General features: G+C 32.2%; 1 protein-coding gene across 2 annotated transcripts in view; it reads left to right on the forward strand.

The window, feature by feature from the left end:
- Nucleotides 1-6264: 6264 nt before the first annotated feature.
- LOC107453289 (protein O-mannosyl-transferase TMTC3) overlaps nt 6265-17321 on the forward strand; it is a 234368-nt gene continuing 223311 nt past the window's right edge. Inside the window, exon 1 of one of the 2 annotated variants that reach the window (XM_043049050.2) lies at nt 6265-6469. The gene's annotated coding sequence lies outside the window, so the exon portion shown is untranslated. The remainder of the gene's footprint in view (nt 6470-17321) is intronic. The other variant, XM_016070054.3, reaches the window with a different exon arrangement.

Raw genomic sequence — 17321 nt, forward strand, 5'->3', positions numbered from 1 at the left:
CTTATAAATGAAATCAGTAATGTATACAAATATATGCATTAGGGATCACACATTAATATGACGTAAAAACACTATAAAAATATAAAGAGAACCGGAAAGGTAACATAACTGGAAATCTAAGGAGAGACAGGAGAGATCAAAATTCGTTTGATTGCAGGAGGAAACTGAGAAGAATTGCGACGCAGTTATTAGAAACAAGTTTCATCGCATTGGGTTTTATTTTTTTCATTGCAACTTCACCATTTTGGAAGATTAACTAAGGGGCGACCCTAGTTTACCCTTTCTTTAAGCAAGGATTCTAAAAATATACACTAAGGGAAGAACATCACATTAAAATTTATAATAGATAATACATAAAAAAAATATTGCATTTTTTCGCACTTTATCCTTTTAAGAATACGTTACAAAAATAGTGAATTTATTTACAGCATAATATGTCGACGCTGTTTATGGTTTCAGTTGATTAATAAATTTACTATCAAAACATTCATGCAAAATACTTTCATTTTAACTATTCTATTGAAATGATTTGTTTACAATATGTTAGAAAAGGAATGAATGGTACTTTCAGCATAAATACACTCTATAACAAAAAAAATCGACGCACTAAGACGCGCAAAATCGACGCTCGATCAGGCTGGAATGATACCGACTGGTGACGTATAGTCTTTAGCGACGAATCTCGCTTCCAACTGTGTCCTGACGATCATCGAAGACGTGTTTGGAGAAGCACAGGGCAGAGGGGGGATCCTGCCTTAACTATTGCACGCCACACCGGCCCTCAACAAGGCATTATGGTCTGGGGGGCCATTTCCTTTGACAGCCGGACCCCTTTGGTCGTCATTAGAGGTACACTTACTGCACAGCGGTACGTCGACGACATCCTAAGACCTGTTTTGCTACCGTTCCTTTTGCAGCGCCCTGGGCTGGTTTTTCAGCAGGACAATGCCAGACCACATACGGCACGTGTTGCTATGAACTGTCTGCAAGCTTGTCAAACTCTTCCTTGGCCTGCCAGATCACCAGATCTCTCTCCCATCGAGCATGTCTGGGATATGATGGGAAGGCGATTGCATCTGGCACGGAATGTTGATGACCTCGTTCGACAATTGGATCGAATTTGGCAGGAAATACCGCAAGAGACCATCCGGGAGCTTTATCGGTCTATGCCACGCCGTGTGGCAGCTTGTATCCAGGCTAGAGGCGGGTCAACACCTTATTGAACTTGTTACTGTAACTCTGCAATAAATTATTCAATTGTTCTGAAATTTTAATCATTTGCTATTCCGTACATTGTCTTCCTATCCACCAATTTTCGTTTCAATCGGACAACTCCTTCTTGGTGCGTCAATTTTTTTGTTATAGAGTGTAGTTGAACTTATACAGGTGTAATAGTTTTTAATGAAGATTGCAAAGGACTAGTTTTCGAAATAAATGCAACCAAAGAATGTGCTCAAAATGAAGAAGAATTTCGGCTGCTCCTCTAGAGACGTCCCAAGAGAAAGACTGATGACAATGAACTGCATCTTATAGACTAGCTATTATAGTTATGGTATGCATTATAGCTAGTTAGCAAAATTTTATATATTTGTATCAATTGATTGATTTCAAAACTTTACCATGAAACAATGTTTCTCGTACCTGATGTATTCAATAACTAGTACAATTTTCAGCCGATATACTTTAAATTTTGACACAATATTCACAGTTAATGAAGTATAAATACAATTTCCGTTGCAGATAGTGATTTCTTAATTGGATTGATTGGGTTTGAGTAGTCCATGAAAATGTAACTAATTTCGTGTCCTTTTTTTATAACACTACCATTTTCTGAATTTTTCTTTTTTAAATCCTGCTTACAACGAAAACTACATTCTTTTGTAGTACATTCGTTTACATTTTTTTTTGTAGTTTAAAAAAATTAAAACGGAATAGAAATGGGATGATTTTTTTCCTACTAATGAGTACAGCAATTTATAGATAATTTAAGAAATATCAGTTACGAGCATCGTATTGTATAATCTCTATCTTTTTAAATTTTTTTTGTTTGTAACATCATAAAATGAAAATTCAAATATGTACAATAAGATGAAAAAAAAATGTATTAAGTAAGCTTATTACAATCATTGAAAAATTCATTAAAAAACCTTCTTTTTATCAGCTTCTACTATATTGTTTTCCCTTAAAGACGAAATAACTTTATTAAAGAAATATTGTTAATAGATAATGCAACATATCACTTCACCGTATTAAACTAAAAGCAATCAACCCACGATTTCCACACGGATGCGATTTCTATGTACACACATATTTTATTCTTACAAGACCCTTTAAAGGGCACTTTTCTGAAGGTGGAAATAATAACGTTAACCTCAGCTAATTTTATTTATATTTATATTATACGCAAAAATTATTCTCTACTTATTTAATGTACTTTTCTATTTGAAAAAAATTATCATTATTACTTTTTTTCTTGAATCATCAGATTATCTTAAACAATAAATTTATAATTTTCATTCATTTATAAAGTAAATCAATACTCTATTTAACCTGTAAGAAAAATGACATCCAGTTACAAAATTATTTCATTAAAACAAAATGCTTAAATCTTTGAAAATTATTTTAATGAGCTTAAACTACTTACCTAAAATAACGGATTTTGACGTCATTTTTTTAAAGAAGCATCAAAACTCTAAATTGTTTTTTTTTAATAAAAATTCTCATGCAATTAAATATAACTATTGCTGCTGTTTGTTGCAGATACTATCAAGAAACCTTTTTATTTTTAACATTACTTTCTTATTTCAATTTGAAAATATCAATTTCGCTTTTCATGTTTTTTACACCAGTATGACATTGGTTCAGTTGACATCGTGTCCGAAATGGGTATTTAGAGTAGCCAAAACTATCTTTTAAGATATTTATAGAAAACTTTTGCAATTAAGTTATATTAATGCCTGTTCATAGACAGAATAACAAATTTACTCTAGAATTTTTATCGCGAAATAAATTTAAAATTAAATCGTGTTCAGAATTTAGATCTGTGTTATGCTCCCACCTTTTGGGAACTGCCCTTCAATATTGGCTCCCCTCGCCGACCGGACTGCGTAGGGGTCAGGAAACTGGCCATGCATCAAAAAAGTTCTGAGTTCGAATCCCGGGCAAGGATGTTCTTTCATTCTTTGTATTATCTGTTCTTACTGTGGGAGCAATGTTGTCCCATCTAATAGGGTGCCCTGAAAGAGTGGCCAACAAATTTGCCCAGAAAATGCCTGAATTGACGAAATTTTGACACAGGTGGGTATTGGAAATAAATTAAACAGAAATATTGGCTCCCCAATTTATTATCTAAGGTACTGATTTGTTCTGGTGTCCGAGTTTCGTAGATTAAGAAGCTTTCTCCGCTTTCTAGAAGAGAAATTCCTTCTCCCTCTAATTCTTGGAATTTAAAACAAACCACTGGACGAAAAAAAAAATATATTAAAAGAAAAAAGAAAGTGTTTCCATTCCCAGAAGATAATGAAGCTGGGAGAATTACAGCAAAATAAAAACATCTCTTTTAAGTACAAATGATTACTTCTCTGGCAACAACAATTACATCAAAAGAGAGGAAAAAAGGGAGGGAAAGATTACTGAAGGAGATTTTACAAGGAACTGCGAGATGGGGTGGATGAATGGATAGAAAAACAAATTAAATAGATTTAATTACTTTTATTTTTGTGCCACAGAATAACCATTCAATTGGCAAAATAAAGCATGCAATTAGCTCGTTAGGTTAACTCCCCCCCCCTCACGAGAAAAAAATCTTAATAAAAAAACATGTAGTACCGATGTTTAATTACTGAAATAATAGAAAAAATACTATTTGTACTAATAGGGTTATGGAGAGTCGCCCAGACATTTTCTCTCGTGTTGTACACTCCCCCCCTCCCTTATTGTCTCACGTTATTGAGAAATGTTTCATAATTTAAGACTGATCAGGTAAAGAATAAAAAAAATAATTATAATTCCTTTTTATGTAAATGTCCTCTAACATAGGAAATAAAAAAATGGAAACAAAAAAGCTTTATTTCATATTGATTGAATTTTATTTCGGAAATTGTTTTTCTTTCGGATGTTAGATAATTGGAAAATTCCCGCCACCATCGTTTTGCAATACGTGTTTTAGTTAGTTTAATAAACTTTATTAAATTATGCACGTCATGCAATGGTTATAATGAGATGTTTTTCTTTCACAGTAATTGCTTCGGAAAAAAAACTATAGCTGGTAAATAATTGTTGCCTTTTCATTTGAAAACTTTTAAAACTTCTCCTCCAATAAAGTTTATAAGAATAACAATCCCGAAAGCATTTTTATTCGAAAGAGTCGAAGCATAAAAAATGTATACAAACAACCTTTGAAAATCAATTAAAGAACGAAGAAGACGGTTTGCTGCGTTCTGATTACGAAACTAGATAATTCTTAACTTGATGATTAAAAAATTTCATTTGTTTCAAATATATGAAGACGGTCGTTAAATTTGACAAGTTTCGAGTTCTCAAAAATAGGCACTGATTCTCAAGACTCAAGACGAGAATAATGAAGAAAACATCACACAGAAAAGAAGAAATGGCTAATAAATACCACTGCGTTTTTCTTTTGCAATTATTTATTTTTCATTTTCTTTGCTTCAGTCTCGTCTGTCATGATTACCCAGTTTTGTTTTTCATCTTCATTGTTCATTGATTCGTTGGCAGCTTTCTTTTTCAAATCGTTTCTGTTTTTCTTATTCTTGTCTGAAGAGTCTTAAAAATTAACACCTATTTTTGAGAGCACTCAACTTTTATTATCGTCTTCATGGATTTGAACCGAATGAAGTTTTTTGTTATCATCAAGTATATCCTTCCATTTCTTGGGATTATTCATTTAATAGAGAAATTATTGCTGTCAAGTTTTCTCAGCATAAAAAGTCTGAAATAAATGAAAATAAGGAATTGGCAACATTTTTTAAGGGAAATGAAAGTATAGTAGGGCATTTCTCGCAATTTGATTTGCTACTAAAATCTGTTTTGTATGAATGATGGTACTCTTTTTCAAATAAAGTTTTAAAATCCTGTGAAACCTTTGATTAATATGCATTTAATGCAGAAGCATACTTCCTCCGATTTATAAACAATATGGCTTGATTTCGATAGTTTCAATAATTCTTCGTTATACACAAGTTGTTTGTAGACATGTAATTTCTTTACTATATCATAATCTAGAAAAATGTAAAAAAAACGGAAGAAAAAGGAGCGAAAATTTAAAAAAAGAAAGCATAGCTAAATTTAAGAGTTAGAAAAATATTAGATGCGCAATACCTAAATGTGGGTTATCTTAGAAATTTAAATTATTTCTTTCTAACATATAAATTTATAAGTCTTAGAATTTTGGTGAAAACAGTAACAGTGAAAGATATTACCTTAGAAACAAACTCTCTTACGTCTGCAGTTTTATTAACAATGTGCGTTCATTATGAAGCCTCGTTATAACTAAAGAGAGTTCTTTTTTAATACAAATAGTAATAGCTCTTCTTTCTGGCTGACTTATCGCGTTGTTTCGTGCTTTTCGTTGCAAACGTGATTATAATATTAGGGGAACCGGAAAGTAACGTCGTTTCGGTGCATTCGATATTTGTTACCAAGATTTAATTTTTAATCAATAATGTATTCCCCTTCGTTAACAACAGCCTTTCATTGCCAGATCGAAAATGAATGAATGAAAGATCGAAATGGATCGAAAAAAAAGGATTGGTTTTTAAGACTAATGAATATTTAATGCGCCGAAGCGACATTAATTTCCGATACCCCCTTAGATGTGCACATCTTAATTTTTCAAAATAAATGATGAGGACAAAATAGTGAAGCTATCACTTTTCATCTTTTTTTGGGGGGGGGGAGGGATGGAAAAAATCTCTTCCTAAAAAGGGAATACCTAATAACTGAACACATCATTTTGTTGCTTACAACTTTTGAGAAGAATCCCTATGAATTCAAAAATCGTATCAAATATATTTATCAAAGATTAAATTATAAAATGTTTGTTAAAAACAAGCGCAGGAAAAAGAATCCTGAAAAGATGAAATTAAAATTCAATTCGAGAAACTAAAATAGTTATTCCTGTCGGGGAAGAGGATGATCCCCACTTCATTCAATTCTCTTTCCTCTCTTCATTCTGAAGAAGGAACAACTCCTGCATCTTCTAAAACGTCCCGCCAGAGGGCGCATTCACTTGCGTCATCACCCGACGTCTACTATACCAGTGCAGAGCTGCGGATTTAAAAAGCCGTCTGTGTACGGCAGTCAACACGGACACACACACTCGGAGCTCGATTTTTAATGAAGTGAGAGGTGGTGTCTTCTCACATTTTAGGAATAATGTGTTCGTAATTGTTCTGGAAGAGATCTTCTAAGAATTTTTAAGGATTTTCGAAGAAAGAAAAATAACAAGGTGAGCAATTTTAATGAATTACCTTTATTGCACAGATTATTTTAGGCAATCTCTTCCCCCCCTACTCGTAATGTTTAGTTTTCCGAAATTTAAGTTTTTCTTAATAGAAGTCATCTTTATAAAATAATTCCCTAAAATAATTAAGGTTTGATGAATAATCATTTAAACAATATCGAAAAAAGAAAAACAAATTGGAACTTAAATTTTTTTTTAACAAAGATAAATTTATTGTTGAGACAAAAAGAAGTATTCTTTGCCTCATAAATTTATGAATACAATTTCCAAACGAAAAAAAAAGTTTTTTATTTAAAGTTTTCAATGATCGGAGAGTTTTATGAAAGAGATGCATGCAGGGAATTTCAACAGTTTTAATTAGAAAGTCTGTAAAAACTAATAAATGTTCTCAATAACTTGTTTTGCGATGATCACCCATGATATTTATTTTCCCTTAAATAATAAATTGAAACGCATATTGGAGATGAGTAAAAGGAGAAAAACAAATCTCAGAAATCACTTAATCTAAAACATAATATTTCTGGTTTGATTGCCGAGGGAACACGATGGAATTGAGCGATGATTTTCAGTTACAACTGTAAGTTTCATATTCATTTTATGTCTCCCTCACTAGTGATTCAAAAAATAAATTCGTTTTCCTTTGCACAAATCTCAATATCAATTTGAGACGTCCATACTCTTCTCATTTCACCAAGACTGTCGATAATTGAAATGCTTGACTCCAATAACTGGCGAAATTCCATTCCAGACACTAAAATAACATTTCGATGTATCTATAATAAAATAAGCTTTGTTGGAATCTGCTGAGGTCCTGAAAAAAGTAAACAGTTTTTAACTAAAACATCCTATCGAGAGAGATGAGTGGATTAGTGTGACACATTTAAGCAACACGATTTTTCTATTTTCAATAGTTAGAAAAATAACATTAGTAATGTGCACTATTTAGTCAGAAACAGGTTTCTCTGAGAGCACATTCTTCATTAGTTATCTATTTTTGTGGAGCGTAAGTGGGTGACGTCACAGTATTTTGAACCACATCTTTATTTTGTGTATAGGAATGTTCTTAAAACATGTCTCAAGAAACCTAAATAATGAAAATGCCATTTCACTTAGCGAAAATTAAATTATATACTCAAGTGCCAATTTTTGGAAAAAATTTACCATCATTTTCAGTGCCAAATGACTCAATCTTTTAAATAACTCCAGTTAATTTTTTATGTAAAGATATCTAAAAACGTGCTTTAAATATAAAGAAGTAAATTCTCTGGTAGGGAAACGCGCAATAATAGCAATAAAAATAAATTAAACAATTTAACAAAATTTTATTTACAATTTGAAATTAAACAGTAGACAATTTTAATTTAATTATAAATGATAAATGAAATTAACGCGATTGGTTTTTTTCCCTTCAAAATCTGATCTAAATCTCAACATCGACGAAACTGAATACATATAATTTTTGTTATCAAGCAAAATTCTATTGAGAATTCATCAATAATATACACCATCATAAGATGAATGATTAAATTTAGCATGAGTCTGCAAATCAATTAAAAATGTTAAATCGATTAAATATGTAAATTAGTTCAATTCTAAATTGAAATCTCACTTTAATCAACTGTCGAATAAAGAAAGATTTTTAATTCATAATTTTTATCACTTAACAACGCGTTGCTTCATTTTTACCGATTCCCATAATGTCTTCTTATTCATCATTGTTTTTTCTTTATAATTTATTATTATTTTTATATAATTTTTCAAATTTTTTTTAATAATTCTAATCGCTTTATATAAGAACATTTTATTAATGTGTTATACGTTAGTTAGATATGCTAATCGTTAGTTAGTTATCGAGATTTGAGGTAGGTTAGTTACGTCACACAAGAGCTGCACTATGGGATATTGGTCTGGGAAACATCTCCGACAATGATCCGAAGACATGCCATCGCAATTTTGATCTTCTGCAGAGAGGATGGCTCCTCTGCTTTGGTAGCCCGGTGAACTGCGCGTGAATCCGAGCACTTCATGGTAGAACAGTTTAACGAGGACGGATACCGCGCATCCTCGATCCCTACGCAGGCAGATCAATGTGGTCACCCACCCGCTTACTGACCACAACCAGTGATGCCTGACTTCGGTGTTCTACTGGGAACCATGTCTTTAAGATCAGTCCACTGCGGGACTCAATTCTAAATAGAAATCTTGCATTAACCAACTATAAATTAAATTGAGACTTTTAATTTATAATTTTTATCACTTACAGCGTTGCCCCCGTCCTCTGTCGCTTCACTTTACCAATCCCCGTAATTGCTTCGATTCATCATTGGTTTTTATTTATTTATTTTTTTATTATAATTTTATTACTTACGAGGAAATGCCATATATAATCTCTTTTTTATATAATTTTTTTTAAAAATATTTTTTTAAATATTTCTCTATAATTTGTTATTATTTTTATATATGAACATTTTGTTCATATGTTACACGTTAGTTAGCTAAGTTAATCGTTAGATAGCTACAGAGATTATAAAAATAATCCTCATTTAATCAAAGGAATACAGATTGCGTGACTCAATAAGAAGAAATAAATGAAGAAGAAATAATTTGAAGAGACAATTCGAATGGTTTATCACACTCATGTTTAAGTATTTTTATTTTTCAAAATTTCACTATGAATGTTAAAACAGCTACTCATCTTTTTTGCTACTTTTGATAGAGCCTACAAAATTAAGAAATCTCGTGAGAGAAAAATAAATTTTCAACATCAATTTATAAATCTATATTCGTCAAATTATAAAGAATATGTATGCGTGTTTATGTCTGCATACCAAATTGGGGGTATACCCTTAAGCAATGCGGCATTTACCATAAGGTTAAATGAGTACCATTATAAAGAAATAAAAAAAAGCCCGATTTTCGATCTGACTCTTTCGGCCCGACTCTTTAACTGTGGATGCTCAAAAAAAGATATTTTTTCAGTAATTTAAAACTACTATTCATTAATATGAAATTGCAGATGATTCCATATTTTCAATTATTTTGAAGAACACATCAGATATATTTACTTATGTATAGTTCTCATTAAAAAATAAAGATTTATTGCGCGTTTAAAGATTTTTTATTCGTTACGTCAGATAAACTCAATGTGAGAGAGGTTACATAGGCCGTCACCAAATGAGCGTTCCCTAAGTTATCTGAAACGACGTGTTTAGTTTGTTTATAGATATGTTTTAACGAAGTGTTTCTAGAAAACAAAATATTTTAAATGAATGGTATTTGATAGAAAAATAAATTACGTACCGAAAAGCAAAATCAATGGTGAAATAGTGCTAAATTGTTTGGGAAGAAATGCAAGAACTATTATTGACACCAATGATGCTGAATCAATTTTGTTAATAAGTCCAAATGGAAATAAATGAAAAATAGTCTTCGTACTAAACTAAAAAGTAAAGACCTTACGATTTTTTAATATCCAGGGGAAATTACCAAATAATTTTGAACAGTCCTTTATGAACTCGTGGATTCATTCACTAATTAATTATAGTTTAATGATTTGGAGTGGTTACGTTTTCAGAAATATTAAAAGACTTAATGGAATGAATAAGAATTTTACGAGGTATCCATAATGCAATGAATATTGATCATTTCAAGTGTATTAACAGTCATTCCATTTTTCTCTATATTATCTGTCTCTATAGTTATATATAAATCCAACCGATTTACCGAGGAAGACTTAACGAAATATACCGATACATCACAAAAATGCAATAAGAACTTCATTAATAACGAATTTAGCTCCCGTATTCTTCAATAGTATTCTCGCCGATTTGCTCCGAAAAAAGGTTCATTCAGACAGAAACTAAAGGAATATCCTTATTCACGATATTGTTTTGATTATTTAGCGATGTATTCTTATTTACAATTAATTGTAACTTTGCTTCACTAATCGATAACAATATCGATATTTATGATAACGATATTCTTGTATATAACGATATTATTTTTCTTTCTGCGGGTTTCACGAAATAAAGTGACCTCAAATTTTCATAAATACTAAGAGACAACCTGTTTGCCACTATTATGTTGTGCATTGTACATTTAGTTTTATGTATTGTCTCTTTTTATTTAGATTCGTGAATTTAGTGTTATTCGTTTTTATGGTTACCATTATGAACCATGTGATCCAATGAAACCGACATATTTCTTGTTTGTTTGTTCATTTTCAAGTAAATAATAAAAACGATATCAATAAAATGCTATTGTTATTAAAAATATTTCAGGTTTCATAGTTGGATCGATAAATAACTTCCAGATGCGTGCACGATTATGCAATGCTTATTAATAACGATTCGTTAATTACTTAGGGGTATTCAATTAATTGTATCTAAATTGTTCGAGTAGTATTAAGAGACTTTTTAAGATAGAAAATCTTACTTTCCTAAAATCCAATTCTCTTAAGAAAAACAAGATTATTTATTTTACTATAAATTGTATGATTTTTATATGTCATAATAATAAATATTTATTTTATTTTAAGAAAAGTAATAGGTAGTTTGTAGTAAAATTTGTTTCGTAAAGATCTGTTTTAAAATTGTTCGTGAAAGGAATCAGTACCAAGTGATCCTTTGTTCCGTAGAACGTTTCATAATTAAGTTAAAAAGCGAGCTCTTGATTTCGCAGAGTCACGCGCCCAATTAAAGTTGGGAAATTTAAAAAACTCAAACACGATATTAGCTTCATAGCCTTTGTTACAGCAATAAGTCAAAATGAACTAAAAAAAAGTATTATTACATTAAAGCTCCATTTCTTTTTGTCGAAAATTTCACACAAAAGTCAATTTTTTCTTACGACGCTCTGGTAGAAACTGGTGAGATCTCTGGACATTAAAAAAATAAATAAAGTAATCTATTGCGTGACGGTTTTTTTCTTTCTTTCAATGAAAGAGTGTTGAAAATGGGAAGAGACCATCACTTGGTTTGTTTATTAACCCCCTCCTCTTTCGTGATAATACTATCGATTAATAATAGTCTTTTTGAATCGTTATCATACTGTGACATCTCCATGTATTACTCTAGGTACAGCATTTTCTGTGTCTTGTTTTGCGAAGACTGATTCTTTTCCATCACATTGAGTTGTTCATCGGCTTTTTAAAAAAGGTATTGATTTTTATCACACAAGAATCTATTATCTTTCCACCCCCTCTCCTACACGTGAAAAAAAAACTCAAATCGAAGTTTTACAAGCGGGAAATATTGGTTCGTGTGTATATATACATGCTAGACTTTACGCTAGCAAGTAGAATAGATATATTAACAGACATCTAGAATACGCAGAACATGGTGAATACCGTTCCCACTTGAAACGTATGAACTTATTTACATACAGTAAAATCAGGAAGCGGAAATGACGTAATAGAATAACTAGAACATTCCATAAATAATAACTAAAATGTTAAACAACTTATATACATATTTACATACTTCTAAAGCCTTGTTAGAAATCGGGAGTACTTGGAGGGTCGAACTCAGGACATCCGATTTGCCAGGTGAGTGCCTTTAGCCGTTCGGCCATGCCGACACGTCCCGTGTCATAGCTTCCTCCTTAAAATAAGCGACCACTCTATTTGAAAATGATTTGTTACAGCAAACTCTGGAGCGTGTAATAGAGCCTTGATATTCAGAATGCTTTTCCTCAGGTTGCGAAGCAACTGGATTTTCTTTACATGAATTTTTCCTTTGATCACTTTTTCTATGCATGCTATCTTGGTGTTTGGTTATTTGTCATATCCTCTTCTAATTGCTTCGAAGGATTGTGATAAGGTTTCATCCCTAAAACTATATCAGTTGTCCTGCGTTTGTTTGACACGCTGGTATCCTCCACTTTGTATGCAACTTAAGAAAGTTTCCTTGCAAAGTGAACGATTTGTTTCATCGAACAAAGGTATCTTTTTTGTCGTTATAGAGACTCTAATCCTCTGTACAGTCAAAGGAGGCAATTCTCGACAACACAGACGTTTCAGCTTCAAATACTTTTTCCTGGGCTTCATCGTGTAATGACTCGGTACGTCCATAATTAATAATAGCTTGTGATGCTTTTAAAAAATCCCATTCGGTATTACATCGTGACTACAATTTTCCAATACAATTAACTCGTAAGGCTCGTCGTCTATATTCTTCCGTACAGGGCAACGCCCGATTGCATTAACAAACTTTCCGTTTCAGTAGCAATTTTGATCTTTCTGCAAGCATACTTTTATGCAGGACAGTTCGACTTCATTCAACGGAAATAACTGAAAAGGATGCTTCCGAATCAACAAGTGAAGTTACTGGTTTGTTGTCCATGACGACTTCAATTTTCTTTTCTTTAAGTCTGTGTGATTATCGTCGTTGGAGGGTTTGTTTCCTCAGCGGCCTCACCTCCGACGCTTGTCTTCCATAGAATTTCTTGCAGGAGATATACTTTGACATCTATAGTGTGAGGGGGACGTCTTGGATAAGGAGAACTATTTCTAAAGGACTGGTTTGAACACTCGTCTTCCATATCTACTACGTATTATCTTTAACTGTTTCTGAAATATCGGTTGGTTTCAGTTCTTTCTCTACAATATCTATACACGTGATGAGAGCAACCGGAGTGATGGTATACAGATATATTGTCTTCAGTTCTCCAGAGATCAGTGGTCTGTAATTGCGTCGGATCTGAACTGCCGGTGAATGACGGATGGTTACTAGGGTGGCGAACTGCACCAGAGTAAGAAAGTGGGGTGACAAATCCTTGTGGTGCGAATTCTTTATCAAAATCAGAGTTGGCTAAGAGCTAGAGTCTTAACAACTTCGTTGCGTATAGCATCCTCTAAGGAATTTATGTGATGATCAGGCGTTGTTGCAAGGGAAGGATAACATCGAGCGATCTCTTCTTTTACAGTTTGGCCTATTATAGTTAGCATATGTTGGTGGTTTTCGAGTGATGCAACAGCGGTAGCTGTTCAAATCTTTTAAGGGGGATTCACGCTGTTGCTCTTTATCGAAATGTTGGCACCGTTCAACAGAGACCGTTGAGGTTGCAATGTCCTTCTTAAGTAACACTAGATAAATATTCTCTGTTGATGAGATGAGCCACTTTATCATCCTCGATCATATTTGGATTGACTTTCTGACAATGGATCGAGAAACAGCTCGGACTGGTTTCATCAGGAAGCTGAGCTGGAGCTAACAATTGTTTTTCAGCGTGGTGAACGGGTTACAAACTATCAGTAAATGTTGCTCTGAGATTTGTTTTAAATACTCCACTAATTGTAAAAAAACCTTTTATATTTTTGAATCACTATTTTGCTAAGTTCCGAGTTGGCTGAGAGGTTATCAGATATATATATATATATATATATATTGTTGTTGTNTAGTTATATATATATATATATATATATATATATGGAATTGAAACGTGTTTATCTCAATAGTGCGAGCTCAATAATTCGATCATTCTTGAAAATTTTCCTCTCCTTTCAATGTTCAAAAATGTGTTTAAATGATAAAAAAATAAATAAGTTATCTGAAACTATAAATATATTTCTCTCTAAAATAAAATTTAAACCGCAAATCATTAAAATTGATTGTTATATGGATGTTATAAAGAGAAATATAGCTTAATAAATGGTAGGAATGACAAATTACTGAATAAAAATTTCGACACTTCCCTTGTTTTCATTTAATCAACGTTATATTTAATAAAATGCTAAATTAAAAGTCAATAAATAAAGCTACTAACAGAGTGGAAGAGTATCAGAGGGGAAAGTCAATTTACTTAGGACAGGTTCAATTGAAATCATTTTATTTTATTTAATAAAATACAGTCGACCCAATTTTTGGGGTTTACGACTACCAATGGTCAACTCCGTGGCCTTGTCATTTTGCACAATCCTGAAGATAAGGGAACTCCTGAATGGCTGGTCGATACGGATGCGAAATTCGTATCGACCATCCCTTGCTGGGATTCGAACCCGGTTGACTTCACTGGAAGGCGAATGCTCCATCCCCTGAGCCAACACGGCTGAATTGAAATCATTGTATAAAACATAATCTTACCAATCAATGAACATTTAAAACAATAACGTGAGTAGCGGAGGTTAAAGTGAAAAAAACCTTGTCAAAGTTTTATTTTCTGCGATGACAGCAAATATGATTAAAATTTTTAAAATGGAAACTAAAAACAGATCATCTAAAGAGATGAACAGAAATAACTGAATACAATAGCGAAGTACAAAAAAATCCTGGAACCATATTAAAGTGTTAGATTGTACGCAAAAGTGATTTTAAAACTGTACAATTAATGAACTTTGTTGTACGTTACATATAGCATAATTTTCCCAACTAAATAAATTATTTTCTATTAACAGTTGATTTACTTACAACAAAATAAGACGGAAGTGAGAGGATCAATGCTTTAGTTCCCTTGTCTTCTGGTCCGGGCTCAAAATTACAATGCATTGCTAATCAGGAATTGTTCGACATCAGAAGCAGAATGGTTAGAAAAAAAGAAGAAGAAAGAAACGTCTTCACTTTAAATTTCTTTAGATATCATCCATTTGCTTAAATTATTTTGAGGGTAGCTTCCACCAGATCTTTTGGAGTTATAAGAGTGTGAGAAAAGAGAAGCACATTTTTGTGAGTTCGGGATTCCCAATCCGCTGTCCTGGAAACAAAAGCAATTGGGGAAAAAAGGCGGCATCGTCTGCACACGAAAGGTCTCTGTGCTGGCATCCCTCCAAAGAATGTGAAAAGTCTTTTTCCTCGATCCTTTTCCCGTTGTTTCAAATTTTTAACATCAGTTCAGATGCAAACCAGAAACGTGTCGAAGTCATTGCCTTTCTTCGCTGTTTTACTACATATTTCTTTATTTTGGGAAAGAGAGCCCCCTCTTTCGGAGATCGTTACTAGAATGTTAGTTTACTTCCTAATAATGGGGTTTCGTCTTCCTTGTGGAACAGGAAACAATTTTAGGTGTATCGAATCCGGGAAGATGATGTAATAAAGATGATGTCGAGTATCGACTTTGGTCCTCGGAATTTGTTTTTTTTTTCTTTCTTGACACTTGTGTACTTGTCTTGTAAAATATAAAATTATCATTGACTATTAAAACTTGAAATTTCTATAAAATAGAATAAGAATATTATTTGGTGTTATATTTCCTTCATATTAACACTAGAACGTCTAAGCATTTAAAATTGCCGGACAGTGGGGGAGGAGCTGGTGATCCGAAGCCAATTATATACCCAAGCCTCGACTTGGATGGCAAACTTTGAGTCTTGAAAATTTTTTGACTGATTTTATTTTCTTGATTGGAGAAATAGTGCATACAATAAGTAGAATCCTGCAATACAATTAAGGCCCTGCACAATGTTAAACATTCGGAACACAACCCTAGACACAGTTCCTAGGAGACACAACCCTTGACATTCTTGAGCTGAATACAAGAGTTCGAAGCATTTGATCCAAAACAGAATGGATCCCTAGCTTTCACCTTGCATTATTCTTATAAAACATCTTATGTATTTTATTATTTTTTTTTGTTGATACATTTAACAAATTGCTAATACTGGTAGCCTTTTAGGAAATCAATAGTTATTTTTTATGACATAAAAATGTAATTCTTTCTCGTTTTTTTGGAAAATTTATAGCAGTTCCATTTGCCCTGCGTTTGACATACGTCGTTGTATGTGCGTCGTTGCTTGATTTTGATTCCGCACCCTGTGCGGGATTTCTAAAATTTATTTCCGCACTTAACTGTTTTTGTCAGCTTAAGGATACTCTTCGATATTATTTAATCATGTTTTTTTTTCTTCTTGCCATTGAAAAAGCATAAAACCATCTCATTCTTCATTCCTTTTTCATAAATTGTGATTCTATAGTCTTGTTTTCAGTCTAAGGATAGGTACAGTCCGGGAAAAAAAAAAGCAATTGCCCAGAATAATTTTTGCTCTAACGATTGGATTTTCACGAACTAAGTGTCAATCTTAATGGTTTCTGGGGGTGACCTCAAATATGCTAATTAATTAGTGCTAACTATTAATNCAAAAAACATACTTTCCCTGAATAAACATATTTTTTTAAAACATATTTGGATTCTTAATCTTCAAAATATAGGGGTAGCCGCAATTTGGGAAATATGGTCCCCATAGTTTGGTCAGGAGTGATCCAAAGTTCGGATCCCTTAATGTTAATTTCACTTTTTGCGTTTTTAGTCATATTTTTGAAACCAATAAAGCAATTCAAAGAAAATTGCCCCCATTTATTAAAACCATTTACCCACAGATAATTTCGTTCAAAAAATAATTTTTAATAATTATTCATTATTTTTTATTATTTTATTTCATTGTGGATGAAAAAATTTTGAATTATTAGGTATAAATGTTTTTAAATCGTATTAATCTACGTATTTTTCTATATCAAAATCTAATTTTTATATGGTAGAAGCCGAGAAAAATTAAAATTAATTATTTTTAAAAATATAATTTGGCAACAATGAAGAAATATTTAAATGCGACGATTAATCTTTAAATGTGGTTAACTTACGAGGACTTGATTTACGCGGGCATAGAGTAAAATTTCGCTCATATATTTTCGCTGATAACCGATTTCTAATCCTTTTTTTAAATTATAAAATACGATGTTTTTTTAGTTTTCTTAAAATTTATTCTTAGTTTGAAAAAGAGATTTGAGTAAAACATTTTATTGAATAAAAACATTTTATTAACGAATGTTGAGTTTTGTAACAGCATGTTTCTCATAGAATGTAATTATATATCAGCTTCTCTTACTCTAATTGTTAGTTTGTTGTTTTA

Source organism: Parasteatoda tepidariorum, chromosome 9 (assembly GCF_043381705.1).
Source record: "Parasteatoda tepidariorum isolate YZ-2023 chromosome 9, CAS_Ptep_4.0, whole genome shotgun sequence".
NCBI lineage: Eukaryota > Metazoa > Arthropoda > Arachnida > Araneae > Theridiidae > Parasteatoda > Parasteatoda tepidariorum.